Source organism: Oncorhynchus tshawytscha, linkage group LG16 (assembly GCF_018296145.1).
Source record: "Oncorhynchus tshawytscha isolate Ot180627B linkage group LG16, Otsh_v2.0, whole genome shotgun sequence".
In the NCBI taxonomy this organism is placed as follows: Eukaryota; Metazoa; Chordata; class Actinopteri; order Salmoniformes; family Salmonidae; genus Oncorhynchus; species Oncorhynchus tshawytscha.
Genome location: NC_056444.1, coordinates 5,264,945 through 5,282,444, shown reverse-complemented (window position 1 = coordinate 5,282,444; position 17,500 = coordinate 5,264,945).

Genomic DNA, 17,500 nt, shown 5'->3' with positions numbered 1-17,500 from the left:
GATATGGGAGATGAGTCAATGAATCAGAGCTTCACAAAGATATGGGAGATGACTCAATGAATCAGAGCTTCACAAAGATATGGGAGATGAGTCAATGAATCAGAGCTTCACAAAGATATGGGAGATGAGTCAATGAATCAGAGCTTCACAAAGATATGGGAGATGAGTCAATGAATCACAACTTCACAAAGATATGGGAGATGAGTCAATGAATCAGAGCTTCACAAAGATATGGGAAATGAGTCAATGAATCAGAGCTTCACAAAGATATGGGAGATGAGTCAATGAATCAGAGCTTTAGGCTGTAAACTGTAGGCTAGGTGCTGACTAACAGAGTAAACTGTAGACTAGGTGCTGACTAACAGGGTAAACTGTAGACTAGGTGCTGGCTAACAGGGTAAACTGTGGACTAGGTGCTGGCTAACAGGGTAAACTGTAGACTAGGTGCTGGCTAACAGAGTAAACTGTAGACTAGGTGCTGACTAACAGGGTAAACTGTAGACTAGGTGCTGACTAACAGAGGGTAAACTGTAGACTAGGTGCTGACTAACACAGGGTAAACTGTAGACTAGGTGCTGACTAACACAGGGTAAACTGTAGACTAGGTGCTGACTAACACAGGGTAAACTGTAGACTAGGTGCTGACTAACAGAGTAAACTGTAGACTAGGTGCTGACTAACACAGGGTAAACTGTAGACTAGGTGCTGACTAACACAGGGTAAACTGTAGACTAGGTGCTGACTAACACAGGGTAAACTGTAGACTAGGTGCTGACTAACACAGGGTAAACTGTAGACTAGGTGCTGACTAACACAGGGTAAACTGTAGACTAGGTGCTGACTAACACAGGGTAAACTGTAGACTAGGTGCTGACTAACACAGGGTAAACTGTAGACTAGGTGCTGACTAACACAGGGTAAACTGTAGACTAGGTGCTGACTAACAGGGTAAACTGTAGACTAGGTGCTGACTAACAGAGTAAACTGTAGGCTAGGTGCTGACTAACAGAGTAAACTGTAGGCTAGGTGCTGACTAACAGAGTAAACTGTAGACTAGGTGCTGACTAACAGAGTAAACTGTAGGCTAGGTGCTGACTAACAGAGTAAACTGTAGGCTAGGTGCTGACTAACAGAGGGTATACTGTAGACTAGGTGCTGACTAACAGAGTAAACTGTAGACTAGGTGCTGACTAACAGAGGGTATACTGTAGACTAGGTGCTGACTAACAGAGTAAACTGTAGACTAGGTGCTGACTAACAGAGGGTATACTGTAGACTAGGTGCTGACTAACAGAGTAAACTGTAGACTAGGTGCTGACTAACAGAGTAAACTGTAGACTAGGTGCTGACTAACAGAGTAAACTGTAGACTAGGTGCTGACTAACAGAGTAAACTGTAGACTAGGTGCTGACTAACAGAGTAAACTGTAGACTAGGTGCTGACTAACAGAGTAAACTGTAGACTAGGTGCTGACTAACAGAGTAAACTGTAGACTAGGTGCTGACTAACAGAGTAAACTGTAGGCTAGGTGCTGACTAACAGAGTAAACTGTAGGCTAGGTGCTGACTAACAGAGTAAACTGTAGACTAGGTGCTGACTAACAGAGTAAACTGTAGGCTAGGTGCTGACTAACAGAGGGTATACTGTAGACTAGGTGCTGACTAACACAGGGTAAACTGTAGACTAGGTGCTGGCTAACAGAGTAAACTGTAGACTAGGTGATGACTAACAGAGGGTATACTGTAGACTAGGTGCTGACTAACACAGGGTAAACTGTAGGCTAGGTGCTGACTAACAGAGGGTATACTGTAGACTAGGTGCTGACTAACACAGGGTAAACTGTAGGCTAGGTGCTGACTAACACAGGGTAAACTGTAGACTAGGTGCTGACTAACAGAGGGTATACTGTAGACTAGGTGCTGACTAACAGAGTAAACTGTAGGCTAGGTGCTGGCTAACAGAGGGTAAACTAAAACTGTAGACTAGGTGCTGACTAACAGAGTAAACTGTAGGCTAGGTGCTGGCTAACAGAGGGTAAACTAAAACTGTAGACTAGGTGCTGACTAACAGAGTAAACTGTAGGCTAGGTGCTGACTAATAGAGTAAACTGTAGACTAGGTGCTGACTAACAGAGTAAACTGTAGACTAGGTGTCGACTAACAGAGTAAACTGTAGACTAGGTGCTGACTAACAGAGTAAACTGTAGGCTAGGTGCTGACTAACAGAGTAAACTGTAGGCTAGGTGCTGACTAACAGAGTAAACTGTAGACTAGGCGCTGACTAACAGAGGGTAAACTGTAGGCTAGGTGCTGACTAACAGAATAAACTGTAGACTAGGTGCTGACTAACAGGGTAAACTGTAGGCTAGGTGCTGACTAACAGAGTAAACTGTAGGCTAGGTGCTAGCTAACACAGGGTAAACTGTAGACTAGGTGCTGACTAACAGAGTAAACTGTAGACTAGGTGATGACTAACAGAGTAAACTGTAGACTAGGTGCCGACTAACAGAGGGTAAACTGTAGGCTAGGTGATGACTAACAGAGGGCACTTTAACCAGACCAGAGAGAGGACACTTTAACCAGACCAGAGAGAGGACACCCTAACCAGACCAGAGAGAGGGCACCCTAACCAGATCAGAGAGAGGACACTTTAACCAGACCAGAGAGAGGACACCCTAACCAGACCAGAGAGAGGGCACCCTAACCAGACCAGAGAGAGGACACTTTAACCAGACCAGAGAGAGGACACTTTAACCAGACCAGAGAGAGGGCTAAGATGTCAATCAACCAACCCCAGTAGGGTGAGTCCTGACCTGGAGTACCATGAACTTGGCCCCATACCCTGGTCTCAGATCAGCTTGGCATTCCCCCTTATTGGTTTCAGTTAAGAGTTGACAAGAAGAAGCTGATCCTAGATCTGGGGCTGTAGTTTGGCATGTTCCTCTTGTTAGAGGAATTCTGTTGCAAGGCAGTCTGAGTGAGAGAGCTGTGTCAGAAAGACTGAGAGGCCCAGTGTAAATTCTTGACCCTTTGGTTAACCTGTAGAAAAATGGTGTACTAGGCTAGATGTTGTTTTCATTCATCCGGTCTCAGCCTGGATTAATTTATCTATCTAATGATTTCCTTTTTGCTACGCACCACATTTAGACGTTGATGGATCGCTGGTTAAAACATGAATCTTTTCCTCCTCAACCAGCCTGTTACAGTACTGACTTTTGGCTCTCTGTAGGCCAACGTCTCAAATAACACTCTATTCCCTACTTAGTGCACTACCATAGGGCTCTGGTCAAACGTAGTGCACTATACAGGGAATAGGGTGCCATTTGGGATGTAGAATATCTTGAATGTTATGTGTGGTGATCAGCTGCCCTCAGACCAAGAGACCTTGGAGGGACAGATTGTGTTCCTTCCTCCTCACTCTGTTTCCTCCATTCCAACCTGCTACACTTTATCTTAGTTTCCCTCTAACCAGGACTTATTCTTATGAGTTATGGCGTAATAAAATGATCGAGACAAAAGTGTAGGTAATGTCAATGTAATAATGTTATACCTATAATTTCTCTATTAATGTTTGGAAACGCCACTGGGATTCTTATCCGGAGGGTTTTAACTTTAGAGCAAGAGTCAGCACTCTGGCTTTTCTTAATGATCATGTTCTGATTCCAACAGGTCTCTCCTCATTCCAACCTGTGGTTGATCAGGTATCTTTTACATAGTTACATGGGCTTTGCATGTGGTTCCTTGTGGGTTACTCTAATGTAAACTGTAGAAGGTAGAGGTTATTTCATATAACAAAATATATATTTAAAACATTTAAAAATCATTTTCATCAAGATAAAAAATAGATGGTACTGAAAGTGCATTGATTTGGTTGTGAGGTGATGTTCATTTCATTGTTACAAGAGGACACTTAGTGTCTGTCCAGTTCTGGACTGGAAAAGTAATGTGACTCCTATTATTACATGCAATAAGACTAAACCATCACAACCTGAGTAGGTGTTGGGAATAAGACTAAACCTTCACAACCTGAGTAGGTGTTGGGAATAAGACTAAACCTTCACAACCTGAGTAGGTGTTGGGAATAAGACTAAACCTTCAAAACCTGAGTAGGTGTTGGGAATAAGACTAAACCTTCACAACCTGAGTAGGTGTTGGGAATAAGACTAAACCTTCACAACCTGAGTAGGTGTTGGGAATAAGACTAAACCTTCACAACCTGAGTAGGTGTTGGGAATAAGACTAGACCTTCACAACCTGAGTAGGTGTTGGGAATAAGACTAGACCTTCACAACCTGAGTAGGTGTTGGGAATAAGACTAAACCTTCACAACCTGAGTAGGTGTTGGGAATAAGACTAAACATTCACAACCTGAGTAGGTGTTGGGAATAAGACTGGAATAAGAATTAAGAATTTAACTCCCAAGTTGACAATATAGTGTCATTACCTAAAAGCTATATTGAAAAGTAATGGTGCCTGTTGTTTCATATAATTGAATATACAGTTGACAGACTAGGATAGAAAAAAGGTATGATAAGTCACATTTTAGTCTTCATCAATACGTTTTTATTGCATTTCTCCCATGAAAACGGTCTTCATGTTGACTCGTCAAACGGTGTGCGACAAAAGTCTCCCAGAGAGCAACAAAAGTCTCCCAGAGAGCAACAAAAGCCTCCCAGAGAGCAACAAAAGTCTCCCAGAGAGCAACAAAAGCCTCCCAGAGAGCAACAAAAGCCTCCCAGAGTGCAAAGCCTCCCAGAGAGCGACAAAAGCCTCCCAGAGAGCGACAAAAGCCTCCCAGAGAGCGACAAAAGCCTCCCAGAGAGCGACAAAAGCCTCCCAGAGAGCAACAAAAGCCTCCCAGAGAGCGACAAAAGTCACCCAGAGAGCGACAAAAGCCTCCCAGAGAGCGACAAAAGCCTCCCAGAGAAAAAAGCATATATTTTAAAATCAGTAGATAAATACCGAAATGACTGACAGGAATTGATATTATATCTAAAGTTGAAACTAAACTTGTCGTAACGGAACCAGAAATTAAATGTTTAAATAATAAAACGGTTTAAATTTAACAGTTTCACGGCGCGAGAGGAGAACTCCGGTCCGCGTCAACACCTCATCAGAAGAAGACGATCAAATGTTTTCCGTTTCAAAAAAAATAAGACAAACAACAACAAATAGAGTATTTTCTGTATCTCATGGTCTTTCCCATGGGTTATTATTCTATTTGTTTTAACATATCTACTTCACTGAATTCAAAGGGTAATTTATTTCAATAATATTACATTTGTTTGTTTATTATTTAAATTGTCTATAAACAAAATATGAATGTGCATATGGTCTATAATTGCAAAATAATATTTTTTTATTAAAATATGCTAAATTGCATTTAAATTAATTTAATTTGACACTGTAATATTTCTATTAAATATCATATAATTGAATATACAGTTGACTAGGTTAAAAAATGTGTGATAATGTGATAATGCTTTACATAATTGTCTTTAATCTCTCAACCCATCGATAATGATTCCAGTCTGATAGAAGTGAAATCTTTTCCCCCTCACAAAGTAAAGTAAAGTGGTGCTAAAATTATACATTTATGTCCATTAATATATTTTAACAACCTACATTTCACACATTTATAACCTTTTTTCCGCACTTTCTCTCTCTCTCTATTCAATTTAAATTACATTTAAATTTAAGGGGCTTTATTTGCATGGAAAATATATGTTTTCATTGCCAAATGCAAGTGAAATAGATAATAAACAAAAGTTATTGCAATTAACAATAACAAAAAATGAACAGTAAACATTGCACTCTCTCTCAATTCCTGTCTCTGTCTCTGTCTCTAGCGCCTCCCGTAGGTTACCTCCTAAATAGGTTGTGTGAGCCCTTCTGAGCACACGAGAATACCACGACAACACCTTTTTGACCTGAACTTCTCCGAACACGGCTACATGGGTGAAGATTCAAATTCCGTGGCGGTTGGTGCTGTTTAAGATGAGGAAGGAGGATTTTACTTTAAATGAGTATATTTATATTACAACTTATTGGATGACTGTCATTTAAATTCCATATTCAGCGGAACAGCAATAGGTTTAGGCAACTACATGATACTCTAATGTTTCCCTGTACCCATCATGAGGTTGCTACAACCTAGCCTATGAATGAAAGTTTACAAAGTAGGTGCACACAGGTAGAGAGACACATTTGAGTAATCAAGGTGACAGACAGTGCCACATTCAATACCACTTTGCACACTCTTGCCTGCATCTAGCTGATCTAGGGTGTAATCATTAGACCAACAGTATCACCTCTTACCTGCATCTAGCTGATCTAGGGTGTAGTCATTAGTCCAACAGTATCACCTCTGGCCTGCATCTAGCTGATCTAGGGTGTAATCATTAGAGCAACAGTATCACCTCTGGCCTGCATCTAGCTGATCTAGGGTGTAGTCATTAGTCCAACAGTATCACCTCTTACCTGCATCTAGCTGATCTAAGGTGTAGTCATTAGTCCCACAGTATCACCTCTTACCTGCATCTAGCTGATCTAGGGTGTAGTCATTAGACCAACAGTATCACCTCTTGCCTGCATATAGCTGATCTAGGGTGTAGTCATTAGTCCAATAGTATCACCTCTGGCCTGCATCTAGCTGATCTAGGGTGTAGTCATTAGACCAACAGTATCACCTCTTACCTGCATCTAGCTGATCTAGGGTGTAGTCATTAGACCAACAGTATCACCTCTTGCCTGCATCTAGCTGATCTAGGGTGTAGTCATTAGACCAACAGTATCACCTCTTGCCTGCATCTAGCTGATCTAGAGTGTAATCATTAGTCCAAACAGTTACAAACAAGAGTTTCTATTGGACAAATTCAGGTATGTTTATCCCCATTTGGTTTGCTTCCGTTTTAGAAAAGTGTTTCAACAGAATCGGCTGAATGAATACACCACTGATCACCTGCACACACAGTTCACTTTCATAGCAGCCACATACAAAAAGCATCATTACTTTACTAGTTGTATAATTCCTTCTCACATCTACGCACTTTCCTTCTCTCACCTTTTTCCTTCGCTTGTGGACTTCAGGGCACAACACATCAGTTGTCTATGACCAGGTGAAAAAACAGTTACTATCCAAACCTTCGGCTCATAAACGCTACACACAGCCTACATCGTTGTCACCATAGTAACGTCAAAGTCAACATAGCTACTAGAATTAATGCATTAGTACACCCGCTACAGTCACACAGTACAGTATACATACAGCAAGCAGTTTAGCGGGCCCCGGTGGCAATAAACTAATACAACCGATAATGTACCTTGACTTGGAAGAGTTCCAGTGTTGGATAGCCTTAGCCAGCTAGCTAACATAGCATCCCTCTCTGTTGGATAGCCATAGCTAGCTAGCTAACATAGCATCCCTCTCTGTTGAATAGTCATAGACAGCTAGCTAACATAGCATCCCTCTCTGTGGATAGCCATAGCCAGCTAGCTAACATAGCATCACTCTCTGTTGGATAGCCATAGCCAGCTAGCTAACATAGCATCCCTCTCTGTTGGATAGCCATAGCCAGCTAGCTAACATAGCATCACTCTCTGTTGGATAGCCATAGCCAGCTAGCTAACATAGCATCCCTCTCTGTTGGATAGCCATAGCCAGCTAGCTAACATAGCATCCCTCTCTGTGGATAGCCATAGCCAGCTAGCTAACATAGCATCCCTCTCTGTTGGATAGCCATAGCCAGCTAGCTAACATAGCATCCCTCTCTGTGGATAGCCATAGCTAGCTAGCTAACATAGCATCCCTCTCTGTTGGATAGTCATAGCCAGCTAGCTAACATAGCATCCCTCTCTGTGGATAGCCATAGCCAGCTAGCTAACATAGCATCCCTCTCTGTTGGATAGCCATAGCCAGCTAGCTAACATAGCATCACTCTCTGTTGGATAGCCATAGCCAGCTAGCTAACATAGCATCCCTCTCTGTGGATAGCCATAGCCAGCTAGCTAACATAGCATCCCTCTCTGTTGGATAGCCTTAGCCAGCTAGCTAACATAATTAGCATTCCTCTCTGTTTGAGCCAAGTTTTTGAGTCGACTAAACTTGCCAGCTGCTTTAGCTAGCTAAGTACAGTAAGTGAAAGTAACAAAAATACAACGAAATATAGATAGCTATCTCTCTCTCTCTCTCTGCTGCTTCTCCTTCATTTTTGAAAAAATAATTTGTTCAAAACTCTTCAACTACTGTCTTTCTCTCTCTTTGAGTCAATTTTTCACTACATTTTATGCACTGCAGTGCTAGCTAGCTGTAGCTTATGCTTTCAGTACTAGATTAATTCTCTGATGCTTTGATTGGATGGATCTCTCAGGTGCATCAAATCTGGGACAGGGAGACTGAAAAACAGCTTCTATCTCAAGGCCATCAGACTGTTAAATAGCCATCACTAGCACATAAGAGGCTGCTGCCCTATATACAAAGACTTGAAATCACTGTCCACTTTAATAAATGGAACACTGGTCACTTTAATAATGTTTACATATTTTGCATTACTCATCTCATGTGTATTTACTGTATTCTATTCTACTGTATCTTAGTCAATGCCTCTCTGACATCGCTCGTCCACATATATATATATATATACAGTGCCTTGCGAAAGTATTCGGCCCCCTTGAACTTTGCGACCTTTTGCCACATTTCAGGCTTCAAACATAAAGATATAAAACTGTATTTTTTTGTGAAGAATCAACAACAAGTGGGACACAATCATGAAGTGGAACGACATTTATTGGATATTTCAAACTTTTTTAACAAATCAAAAACTGAAAAATTGGGCGTGCAAAATTATTCAGCCCCCTTAAGTTAATACTTTGTAGCGCCACCTTTTGCTGCGATTACAGCTGTAAGTCACTTGGGGTATGTCTCTATCAGTTTTGCACATCGAGAGACTGAAATTTTTCCCATTCCTCCTTGCAAAACAGCTCGAGCTCAGTGAGGTTGGATGGAGAGCATTTGTGAACAGCAGTTTTCAGTTCTTTCCACAGATTCTCGATTGGATTCAGGTCTGGACTTTGACTTGGCCATTCTAACACCTGGATATGTTTATTTTTGAACCATTCCATTGTAGATTTTGCTTTATGTTTTGGATCATTGTCTTGTTGGAAGACAAATCTCCGTCCCAGTCTCAGGTCTTTTGCAGACTCCATCAGGTTTTCTTCCAGAATGGTCCTCTATTTGGCTCCATCCATCTTCCCATCAATTTTAACCATCTTCCCTGTCCCTGCTGAAGAAAAGCAGGCCCAAACCATGATGCTGCCACCACCATGTTTGACAGTGGGGATGGTTGTTCAGGGTGATGAGCTGTGTTGCTTTTACGCCAAACATAACGTTTTGCATTGTTGCCAAAAAGTTCAATTTTGGTTTCATCTGACCAGAGCACCTTCTTCCACATGTTTGGTGTGTCTCCCAGGTGGCTTGTGGCAAACTTTAAACGACACTTTTATGGATATCTTTAAGAAATGGCTTTCTTCTTGCCACTCTTCCATAAAGGCCAGATTTGTTTGATTGTTGTCCTATGGACAGAGTCTCCCACCTCAGCTGTAGATCTCTGCAGTTCATCCAGAGTGATCATGGGCCTCTTGGCTGCATCTCTGATCAGTCTTCTCCTTGTATGAGCTGAAAGTTTAGAGGGACGGCCAGGTCTTGGTAGATTTGCAGTGGTCTGATACTCCTTCCATTTCAATATTATCGCTTGCACAGTGCTCCTTGGGATGTTTAAAGCTTGGGAAATCTTTTTGTATCCAAATCCGGCTTTAAACTTCTTCACAACAGTATCTCGGACCTGCCTGGTGTGTTCCTTGTTCTTCATGATGCTCTCTGCGCTTTTAACGGACCTCTGAGACTATCACAGTGCAGGTGCATTTATACGGAGACTTGATTACACACAGGTGGATAGTATTTATCATCATTAGTCATTTAGGTCAACATTGGATCATTCAGAGATCCTCACTGAACTTCTGGAGAGTTTGCTGCACTGAAAGTAAAGGGGCAGAATAATTTTTCACGCCCAATTTTTCAGTTTTTGATTTGAAAAGTTTGAAATATTCAATAAATGTCGTTCCACTTCATGATTGTGTCCCACTTGTTGTTGATTCTTCACAAAAAAATACAGTTTTATATCTTTATGTTTGAAGCCTGAAATGTGGCAAAAGGTCGCAATGTTCAAGGGGGCCGAATACTTTCGCAAGGCACTGTATGTATACTTAATTCCATTCCTTTACTTAGATTTGTGTGTATTGGGAATATGTTGTGAAATTGTTAGATATTATTGTTAGATATTACTGCACTGTTGGAGCTAGAAACACAAGCAATTCGCTACACCTGCAATAACATCTGCTAAACACGTGTATGTGACCAATAGAATTTGACTTGATGTCAGTTCATGCTGCAAGAACTCTAATAGGATGGAGGACGTCCTCCGGAAGTTGTCATTAATTAATGTGTAAGTCTATATAAAGGGGTGACAACCATGAGCCTCCTAGGTTTTGTATTGACGTCAATGTACCCAGAGGAGGACGGAAGCTAGCTGTCCTCCGGCTACACCATGGTGCTATGCTACAGAGTTCTGCTACCTTCTTTGAAAAACAATGTATTTTAATCAGTCATTTGGTGACATGAATATACACTGACTATACAAACCATTAAGAACACCTTCCTAATATTGAGTTGCACCCCACTCCCCCCCTTCTGCTTTCAGAACAGCCTCTATTCGTCGGGGCATGGACTCTTTAAGGTGTCGAAAGCATTCCACAGGGATGCTGGCCCATGTTGACTCCGATGCTTCTCATTGGACAACTCAGCTCTGTCAAGTTGGCTGGATGTCCTTTGGGTGGTGGACCATTATCGATCTTTTGTCTTGACCTTTCACCCTCTGAATGGCACACATACACCATCCATGTCTCAATTGTCTCTAAGGCTTAAAAGTCCTTCTTTAACCTGTCTCCTCCCCTTCATCTACCCTGATTGAAGTGGATTCTGTATCGTTTTATCTATAAATGCTAACTCTTTTATTAATGTTTCACTATTTAAAAGCAAAAATGAAATGCACCGATTAGGAAGGTCCTCTCCTTCCTCCTCTTCCTCCTCTTCCTCCTCCTCCTCCGAGGATCCCAAAGGGTTAGCATACCATGCGTAGCATAACACAACAACTGGACAATAGCTGGATGAAAAAGACAGGAAGTATTGAATTACTGTGTACAATGATCATCTGAAGTGATGTAATATAGTCATCTTGTAACGGTTTTCTAGTGGTGATGAAGGAGAGTCGGACCAAACTGCAGCGTGTCGATTGCGATCCATGTTTAATACAACAAAGAAACACGAACTTACAAAAACAATAAACGAAACCGAAACAGCCTATCTGGTGCAAACTAACCGAGAGTACACATAGGACACTAAGGACAATCACCCACGACAAACTCAAAGAATATGGCTGCCTAAATATGGTTCCCAATCAGAGACAACGATAAGCACCTGCCTCTGATTGAGAACCACTCCAGACAGCCATAGACTTTGCTAGACAACCCACTAAGCTACAATCCCAATACCACCACCAAAACCCCAAGACAAACACACCACAATTACAAAAACCCCATGCCACACCCTGGCCTGACCAAATACATAAAGATAAACACAAAATACTTTGACCAGGGCGTGACACATCTGGAGAGGCTTTTATAGCCGGAGTCAATGATGTGATGGGAATGTCAATCATACTAATATGCAATTGTGGAAAAAAAGAGAAAAAAAAACAGGTCTGTTGATATTAAAGTGTCTGCAGACAGTTAATAAGATTGAAAATAACAGTTTCCATTTTAATATTTTGTTAATAATAAACCGCTGATTTGATCATCCTGTGAAATAATAAAAGGGAGTTTTTTTTATTTTTTTATTTTTTTGGAGATACTTCATGAAACTGTCACAATGCATTAAACCTAATCAGGTTAGATGTGAAAATGCACTCAGTCGGTCATGCAGACTCAGACAGGAAGAAGCTCAGAGCCACTCACTCATAACCCCGAAGACAAGCCCACACCTTCAGATTGATGGAGAGATGGAAGAGATAAGAGAGAGAAAGAAATATGGAGAAAAAGAGAGAGGAAGAGAGAGAGAGAGCAAGGTGAATGGAGATAGAGTGATGGAAAAAGAGAGAGAGAGAGAGAGAGAGAGAGACGGAGAGAGAGAGAGAGACGGAGAGAGAGATGAGAGAGAGATGGAGAGAGAGAGAGAGAGAGAGAGAGGGTTTCTTAATTTCTCCCTGCTCCATCTGTTGAAATGATAAAGTGTAGCGATAATGGTCCACAACCAGATTAAATTAATCAGGTTTGTCCATTTCACCACTGCAGGTCCCACGCAGATGATTGCAATTCTCCCTGTCAAGCCATTACTGTGAGAGCTATTTCAGTGGCTGATAACATTAACATGGGAATTAATGTAAATTTGCCACTACAACTAACACCTCTCCTTCGTGTATGTTTGAGACGGGATGCAGGCAGGGGCTATAAGGAAGTCCCGAAGTGCAACGATCAACGATAAAACAAAACCCCCCGTTACCATTTTTGAATTAAACATTCCAACAAACCAAGGTGCTATTTGATTAGGCTGAACTCATGTGATCAATAAATCCTGGTGAATGTTTTCATGTTGTCAGGGGGATCCGGTTGCTATGGAGAGAGAGAGAGAGAGAGAGAGAGAGAGAGAGACTTAACCCCTTGTATTATTACTGTCTCTCTGTCTGGCCTCTGGATTGTAAAGAAATACACATTATAGAAGGGATGAAGAGAAGAGATGCCATCCCTAATGGATCCCCGTTACCAACAGCACGCCACCAGAGCTGGTTAAAAGCAGTGCGCTATGTAGGGAACAGGGTGCAAATTGGGAGACACGTGGAGTCGCTCTGATAAAAGAATAACAGTATTATCGCCATTTCCTAACTATGCCTGCCGGTCTCACGCTCAGTAGGAGACTTGAGAGAATTTCATTTAATTTCTCCTGGAGTTGATAAATCAAATATTTTCCTCGTTTCCTTCAGCTGGATCGAGTCACCGCCCTGGGACGGAATTGCACACACACACTCACACACACACACACACACACACACACACACACACGCATGCACACAAACACACACACACACACACACACACACACTCACACACACACACACACACACACACACACACACACACACACACACACACACACACACACACACACACACACACACACAGGGGTGTTCTTAACACACAACAGAGGTGTTCTTAACAGGGAGGAGATCCCAGCTTAGCGACCCAGGTGACACCCTACTACCCTCAAGCCACAGCTAGAGTCCCAAAGCTCACGACTGCTACTTAAAGACAGGAACTAGGCCTCTCGGTCACGCAAAAAAAACGTCAAACGCCCTCTTCTTTATTCTCAACACTTCAATAACCTTTGATTTATACCACCTGTAAAATATAACAATGCACCAATGTTTCTTTTGTGCATAGATACGTCGTTCCCCAAATGGCACCCTATTCCCTATATAGTGCACTACTTTAGACCAGGGCTGGCCCCCTATTCCCTATATAGTGCACTACTTTAGACCAGGGCTGGCCCCCTATTCCCTATATAGTGCACTACTTTAGACCAGGGCTGGCCCCCTATTCCCTATATAGTGCACTACTTTAGACCAGGGCTGGCCCCCTATTCCCTATATAGGGCACTACTTTTGACCAGGGCTGGCCCCCTATTCCCTATATAGTGCACTACTTTTAACCAGGATACAAAGAGCTCTGGTCAATAAAATGTAGTGCACTATATAGGACCGCACACATTTTCTAGTCCACAGTCAAAGGGTTCGGTCAAAGGGTTCAAAGGGTTCGGTCAAAGGGTTCGGTCAAAGGGTTCGGTCAAAGGGTTCGGTCAAAGGTTCGGTCAAAGGGTTCGGTCAAAGGGTTCGTTCAAAGGGTTCGGTCAAAGGGTTCGGTCGTACCACTGCTGTGAAACTTATTTTAACATCTATCTGTTTTTTAAGGAGCTTTTAAACCCCACATCTGCTTTTAGTGTCTATTTCAATTTTCAGAGGAACGAGTCCTTTTACAGATGATTCCATCTTAATTTGACCTTTGACCTTTCTTCGCAGGAATAAAAAAAATCATCCTGCAGCGTAAAAGAAGAAATATTTTGAATGGGCAGCTGGATGTTGGTATACCGTTTGAACCGTAGCTACATCGTACCTCGCGTAGGCTACGTTCAGGCTACGTACAGGCTACATTCAGGCTACGTGCAGGCTACGTTCAGGCTATGTGCAGGCTACGTTCAGGCTACGTGCAGGCTACGTTCAGGCTAGTGCAGGCTACGTTCAGGCTACGTGCAGGCTACGTTCAGGCTACGTGCAGGGCTACGTGCAGGCTACGTTCAGGCTACGTGCAGGCTACGTTCAGGCTACGTGCAGGCTACGTTCAGGCTACGTGGCAGGCTACGTTCAGGCTACGTGCAGGCTACGTTCAGGCTACGTGCAGGCTACATTCAGGCTACGTGCAGGCTACATTCAGGCTACGTGCAGGCTACATTTCAGGCTACGTGCAGGCTACGTTCAGGCTACGTGCAGGCTACGTTCAGGCTACGTGCAGGCTTAATTCCACATGGTTACAGGGTTAATTACACGTGGTTACAGGGTTAATTCAACATGGTTACAGGGTTAATTCTGGACATGGTTACAGGGTTAATTCAACATGGTTACAGGGTTAATTCTGGATGGTTACATTAATTCTGGTTTACAGGGTTAATTCAACATGGTTACAGGGTTAATTCCACATGGTTACAGGGTTAATTCTGGATGGTTACATTAATTCTGGTTACAGGGTTAATTCTGGATGGTTACAGGGTTAATTCTGGATGGTTACAGGGTTAATTCCACATGGTTACAGGGTTAATTCTGGATCGTTACAGGGTTAATTCTGGATGGTTACAGGGTTAATTCCACATGGTTACAGGGTTAATTCCACATGGTTACAGGGTTAATTCTGGATGGTTACAGGGTTAATTCTGGATGGTTACAGGGTTAATTCTGGATGGTTACAGGGTTAATTCTGGATGTTACAGGGTTAATTCTGGATGGTTACAGGGTTAATTCTGGATGGTTACAGGGTTAATTCCACATGGTTACAGGGTTAATTCTGGATGGTTACAGGGTTAATTCCACATGGTTACAGGGTTAATTCTGGATGGTTACAGGGTTAATTCCACATGGTTACAGGGTTAATTCTGGATCGTTACAGGGTTAATTACACGTGGTTACAGAGTTAATTCCACATGGTTACAGGGTTAAAACAGAAACAACTCAACAACTAATTCCACAGCTGATCTCAACTACAACCATTACTGATCTCCTCAATACCGCTCCTTAGATTAACACCAGGTGATGTTAAACCATCAATATTCACCAGCACAGCTGATCTCAACTACAACCATTACTGGTCTCCTCAGTACCTCAGTACCACCATTATCCTTAAAAGAGGATAATGGTGTTAACTCAGTCGGAGATTTGAATGAAGAGATTTTTATTTTATTTAACTAGGCAAGTCAGTTAAGAACAAACTCTTATTTTCAATGACGGCCTAGGAACAGTGGGTTAACTGCCTGTTCAGGGGCAGACCGACAGATCAAATCAAATCAAATCAAATGTATTTATATAGCCCTTCGTACATCAGCTGATATCTCAAAGTGCTGTACAGAAACCCAGCCTAAAACCCAAACAGCAAGCAATGCAGGTGTAGAAGCACGGTGGCTAGGAAAAACTCCCTAGAAAGGCCAAAACCTAGGAAGAAACCTAGAGAGGAACGAGGCTATGTGGGGTGGCCAGTCTTCTTCTGGCTGTGCCGGGTGGAGATTATAACAGAACATGGCCAAGATGTTCAAATCAAGATGTTCAAATGTTCATAAATGACCAGCATGGTCATATAATAATAAGGCAGAACAGTTGAAACTGGAGCAGCAGCACGGTCAGGTGGACTGGGGACAGGGGACAGCAAGGAGTCATCATGTCAGGTAGTCCTGGGGCATGGTCCTAGGGCTCAGGTCCTCCGAAAGAGAGAGAGAGAATTAGAGAACGCACACTTAGATTCACACAGGACACCGAATAGGACAGGAGATGGTACTCCAGATATAACAAACTGACCCTAGCCCTCCGACACATTAACTACTGCAGCATAAATGGACTGGAGGCTGAGACAGGAGGGGTCCTGGGGCAGACACTGGGCCCCATCCGAGGACACCCACAGACAGGGCCAAACAGGAAGGATATAACCCCACCCACTTTGGCACAGCCCCACACCACTAGAGGGATTTCTTCAACCACCAACTTACCATCCTGAGACAAGGCTGAGTATAGCACAAAGAACTCCGCCATGGCCAAACAAGGGTGCACAACCCCAGATTCGTTCCTTGTCAGCTCGGAGGTTTGAACTTGCAACCTTCCGGTTACTAGTCCACGCTTTGGCTACCCTGCCAATAGGACACTAGGCTACCCACCTATACCAACTGACCTGCCACCTCTACCCTCTAACCACTGCAGGCATAAATCCACAGGCTGAACACTAGGCTACACCTCTACACTCTAACCATCCTACCCCAGACAGGCCACCAGGAACATATAACCACCCAGGCTTTGCCACCTCACAGCCCCCACACCACTAGAGGGATTTCTTCAACCACTAACTTACCATCCTGAGACAAGGCTGAGTATAGCCCACTAAAGAACTCCGCCATGGCACAACCCAAGGGTGCAAAGAACTCTACACTCTAACCACTGGCACCACCTCTACACTCTAACCACTGGGCTACCCTGCCTCCTCTACCTCTAACCACTGGGCTACCCTGCCACCTCTACACCTAACCACTGGGCTACCCTTCCTTGTCCACTGGGCTAGGTTTGCCACCTCAACCTCTAACCACTGGGCTACCCTGCCACCTCACTACACTCTAACCACTAGGCTACCCTGCCACCTCTACACTCTAACCACTAGGCTACCCTGCCACCTCTACACTCTAACCACTGGGCTACCTGCCACCTCTACACTCTAACCACTAGGCTACCCTACCACCTCTACACTCTAACCACTGGGCTACTCTGCCACCTCTACACTCTAACCACTAGGCTACCCTACCACCTCTACACTCTAACCACTGGGCTACCCTGCCGCTCTCATCTCCACCCTAACAATAAGAGTCGTTGTCCCAAAAGCAGGAAGACAGGAGACAAACTTAGGTCTGCATGTTAAACCCATAGAAACGCATTGGGTTTATTCTGGATAGATTTTTAACACGAGTCAGCCCTCTCGCTTCCACTCTTCCTCTCTGCATTAGTCCTCCTTGCAACCAAAGTCTGTTAAGATATGTTCGCCCCTGGTTGGTGTTGTTATTGAGACAACTTAGTCCTTTTTGGACAGACTAATGGTGATTT